The following is a 5,433-nucleotide window of genomic DNA, read 5'->3' as shown; positions in this document are numbered from 1 at the left end:
TTCCGCGTTGTGCATCACTACGCCCCTTCCCCCGGCCCGCGCGCCGCGGCACCAACGTTCCGGCGCCGGGGCGGCCTGGGGGAAGAAGCCTGTTGTACCTGTCAGCCTGAGACTGAAATCTTGAGGGATTCGTCAGGGCTGCCCCACTGTCCCCAGCATCAGTGGGCAGCGCCATGGGGGTTGCCCCCAGTGCCAAGCCTGTGGGTGCTGCAAGTGTCCTGGGGCCTTTGCTAGGTTGCCAAGATTGTATTTCAAAAACAAGAGACTGTTTTCTTAGCACCTCTGCCCCACCTCTTCTCCAAGTATTATTATTATTAATAATAATAATATAACTAATAAGCAGTACTCACCTATATTCGCCAGAGGTATTTTTTGCTGCTTTTTGCAGCACTCAGCAATTCCCAAGCTTGTTGTACGGAGATGAAAAAATAAGAGATGGATGTCCCTTGTAATAAGGGACTGTTGCTGGGGCCATCCCAAGTTTGTAACAATGTCCTCGAGGGGTCCCTGTCTGCAGGGACCAAAGTCCATGAAAGCATAAGCCTGTACTGATTGGGGAAAGGGGCAAGTCCAGTGCCATAGCTTGAGGGCAACAGCTAACTCATTAACCTTTCTACAGGACTAATCTCCAAAAGGGGTACAAAGAGCCAAACTGTTAATAGGATCACCAACCCCAAGCATTCAGAAACCATTAGTCAGGCCCCAAAATCATGAAGTTGGTGTAAAAATCATGAGCTATTAAAACTAATAAACGTTGGGTTCTGCTTGATTTGCCTTCTGGTTTCCCAACATTTACTGTTTAGATGTTCCAGCTTTTCTCTGCAACCAGGAGGGCTGAACATGAGCAGCTCACATAATCACAAGACTCCAGAAGGTGGGGCGTTAAGAAAAGCACTGGCCATTGCAAGATTCTGGGTAAAATTATGACAGCTGGCAACACAGTACATAAGCATCAGAATAACATGGAATAGAGGAATAAAAAGGTGACCTCTCTCCAGGCAGGCTGCAGCAAGTATAGTTCTGGAATTCATGTCTGCATTAATTTAAAGTGTGGGAGATGTTATTTACTAATTAAAACAAAAATACTTATTTAAACATTAACTTATTTGAATTTTTCAAATGGCAGAAAAAAAACTCAGAGAACTGGGGTTGACTTAGAGAAGAACCTCTGGCTTTTCTGGTTTCCTTTGTTGCTGGATTGTTCTATTGCACTGGGCATTCTGTATGCTGTTCTGCTTCCTGGAGCTCCCTGGGAGTCTCCTTTTGGTATGGAGAGGGATCTATGATTCTGCTGTCTGCCCAGTGATCTACACATTCTCTCTTGTCTCACCAGGTCCCCAAACTTACTTTTGAAACAGCAAGAAACTGAAGCCAACGTACAGTGGCAGGCAGCAGAGCAACTGTCCCACTGTGCACCTCTCTTGTCCTTCAAGAGATTCAGTGGCCTAAATTCTCAGAAAAAGACGCGGCATTTGTACGTATGATTCAGGTAATTACCGTAATCATAGATCCTTTTTCCAGAAAAGTCATTCCATTGTGTCTAGCCACCTGCGTCAGCATCTATAGTGAGCAGTGGCCTTTGCCATTATAAGACATTGTAGGACTCATTCTTGAGCAGCTCTACTGCCTCAATGGAAGAGACTAGAAATTTGGAATTTGAGAGGGATATAGGCCTCAGTCCTGCAAAGACTTAGGCATGTGCTTCGTTTTCAGTGGTCTGGTGAAAATCTGTTTTGATTTTGGCTGAATTATAAAGGTTTAAAATATATACTTCACTCGTCTAAGTGATTTTTTTAAATCTACTCTAACAATTTTTTATTCTGTGAGAACAGATTTTTGCTAATGATCTTCCAACACTTTCTTGGCACTGCACATGCATGCGTGTGTAAGCTGAGTTGAATTCTTCATTCAACAGGCAGTCTCTCAATGTTCCTTTAGTTCTGGACATGTGCATATAAGAAAGCTGGTTGGAATTTCTCTGGATCTGACAAGGGTGCATATGAAATAAGCCCTCATTCTGTACCATATAGCAAGGGGCAGATGGTACCTTAACTTTTACATTTCATGATTTCAATTTTGCAAACGTTGATGTTCTTTTAGTATAGTTTTTTCTTCCTTTCTTGTCTCCATTTAAAGATGTTTTTGGATTCCCAGATCTCTGGCATCTTTTTGTATTGTAATTCACTTGGTATTTTGTTGTTGTTGTTTTAAGTGCTATTTCTTCTGCTTGCTTCCCCATTATTTCTTAGCATCTTTTCCTTGCTGCCCTAGTGAACAATGATACAGTACATGCTCTATGGACTCTCACATTCACATTCTCGCCCACAATCTGACCTAATCCAAAGCTCATTGAACTTGATGGTAGTCTTTCCATTTACCGCAGTGGGTTTTAGATCAGGCTCCCAAAGAAAGACAAAAGTATGCCTTATTTCATCTAAAAATTCTATTTTGAGGCAAACTGCTAAGTAAAATTTTCCAAAAATGGTTAGATAACTAGAGCCACATTTTCAAAAAATGACTTTAAAATTGTGCCCACATGTTTTGACATCTCAGTTTAGTTCCTAATAGTCACCAGCATTGCGTAACTATTCAGACTATTTAGACAAGGGTGATTAGATTTCATGCATCAGGGCTCAAAACAAGGGTCAGGAAGGAACACCTTCTCCCTCCCCCATTGGTACGTTTCACATGGGGGTAGCAGAGGGAACACTGCCATCCTCTGATGCTATATGTCAGTGCCAGTGGCAGGATATTGGGCCAAATAGACTGATAAGTCCAACTCAGCATGACAAACCCCACATTCCTTTCACAACTGGGATCTTTGTTGGCAATCTCAGTAGAGATGTTAAAGAATACGGTATGCCAACATTTTTATGGCTGACTTAGAACAACGCTTCCTCAGCTCTCGTCCCCTAACGCCCCACTCTACTTGCGCTACACTGATAACATCTTCATCATCTGGACCCATGGAAAAGAAGCCCTTGAGGAATTCCACCATGATTTCAACAATTTCCATCCCACCATCAACCTCAGCCTGGACCAGGCCACACAACAGATCCACTTCCTGAACACTATAGTGCTAATAAGCGATGGTCACATAAACACCACCCTATACTGGAAACCTACTGACCGCTATACTTACCTACGTGCCTCCAGCTTTCATCCAGACCACATCACATGATCCATAGTCTACAACCAAGCTCTAAGATATAACCGCATTTTCTCCAATCCCTTGGGCAGAGACAAACACCTACAAGATCTCTATCAAGCATTCTTAAAACTACAGATTTCAGAGTAGCAGCCGTGTTAGTCTGTATCCGCAAAAAGAACAGGAGAACTTGTGGCACCTTAGAGACTAACAAATTTATTTGGGCATAAGATTTCGTGGGCTACAGCCCACTTCTTCGGATGCACGGAATGGAACATATAGTGAGGAGATATATATACACATACAGAGAGCATGAAAAGATGAGAGTTGTCTTACCAACTCTGGGAGGCCAATAAAGTAAGAGAAAAAAAACTTTTGAAGTGATAATCAAGATAGCCCAGTACAGACAGTTTGATAAGAAGTGTGAGAATACTTACATGATGAGCCACAAGTACTCCTCATTCTTTTTGCTCAGGGGTCGGCAACCTTTCAGAAGTGGTGTGCTGAGTCTTCGTTTATTCACTCGGATTTAAGGTTTTGTGTGCCAGTAATACATTTTAACGTTTTTAGAAGGTCTCTTGCTATAAGTCTATAATATGTAACTAAACTATTGTTGTATGTAAAGTAAATAAGGTTTTTAAAATGTTTAAGAAGCTTAATTTAAAATTAAATTAAAATGCAGAGCCCCCTGGACCGGTGGCCAGGACCCAGGTGTGTGAGTGCCACTGAAAATCAGCTTGCGTGCCACCTTTGGCACACGTGCCATAGGTTGCCTACCCCTGTTTTTGCTGATACAGACTAACATGGCTACCACTCTGTAAATTGGCTTTGTCACTGCTGGACGTTATCCCTCTGGATCAGAGTTCAGGCACTTTGGAGGAAACTTGCACTGCCCTTGCACCTGTTCAGTGGATAAATAGATGGTTTCAGACTCCAAGGGTGTTGGTGTACCAGCTTTCATAAGTACTTCATTCATTTTAAAATTGAAACAGCTCACTGATTTGACACTGAATTGAGGTCCTGCCTTTTGCAGGTCGATGTGATTCTTGCAGGCTTTCTATAGGTGGTGCTATAGGGTAGCAAAGTGAGAGTGGAAACATTCTAGACATTTTTTTTTTTTCGTAAATGAAGTCTCCTTTGTTTCTACTAGTCCTTGGTATTTCAACTTTCTTAAAGAAAACTGGAGGTAATTGCCTATAATTTCTTTATTTTTCTGAACCATAATTAAAATGCACCCATTGGAAAGTTGTATAAACAGAAGAGAACGATTATTGCCTCTGTGTTACAAATGTGTGCCTATTACTTTTCTTTTCCTGGAAACCCACTGATTGAACAAGCTGTCTTTTCATATGATCTAAGTTAACTCAAATTTTACCAGAAGATTTGTTGGAGTTAAAAATTAAGAATATCAGTAGGGAGAGACCCTAGAGAGAGAATAGTAGGCATTTAAAATACAGTAATGCTAGGAATTCATTTTCCAAAGTGAGGCCAGTTGTGCCTCAATCCGCACTCAAAAGTCCTGTTGATTCCAGCAGCACTCCTGCACACAGAACAATTGCAGAATTAGGCCATAGGAGTATACAGGTATCACTTACTCTACCACTGAAATTTCAGTCAAAAATCGGGGTAGAATGTAGCATCTGTTTAATGGCATGTAGGAAATGAACAAGAATTATGTATCCAGGTGGAAATGCACGGGTAGTTTAGTGGATCAGAATTTAATAGCCAGAGTTGGTGTATACATCTAGAAATGACATTAAAGTACCTCTGGTTCACATACCTGAGTAGAAGGGGTATCTTGCCCAAAAGCAGATGTGAGATTTATAGTACAGTATATGATCTCCAGAAATCTCTCACATTCATATGCCAACCTAATGATGCATATGGTACCGTACCTAAACAAATATCCTTGTCATTTTATTTGGGGAACCCCCCCTTTCCCTCCTCTTTGTAGGATGTCAAGTCTCTAGTATGATGTCATAACACAGATTGTAAATTACATGGCATTAATCTGGAGTAACTCTGCTGAAGTCATTTGGAAATACTCTGGATTTAAACTGGTGTAGCAGATGTCATAATTTGTTGCTGAGTCTTTATTCTTTTTGTAAAGAGCCATGAACACTTGTGCCACTATATACAGATTAATAGGAATAATGGATAATAACTAATATAACACAAACCCAGTACTGCTCACACTGAAGTAAATGGCAAAGCTGTCATTGACTTCACAGGGAACTGGACCATATGGGACTGTGATGAACAAAAAAGGTCAAGTTATAGTATTA

This window comes from Gopherus flavomarginatus, chromosome 11, assembly GCF_025201925.1.
Source record: "Gopherus flavomarginatus isolate rGopFla2 chromosome 11, rGopFla2.mat.asm, whole genome shotgun sequence".
Taxonomy (NCBI): domain Eukaryota; kingdom Metazoa; phylum Chordata; order Testudines; family Testudinidae; genus Gopherus; species Gopherus flavomarginatus.
The sequence above is the reverse complement of the archived record's forward strand: the minus strand, read 5'-3'. Positions refer to the sequence as shown.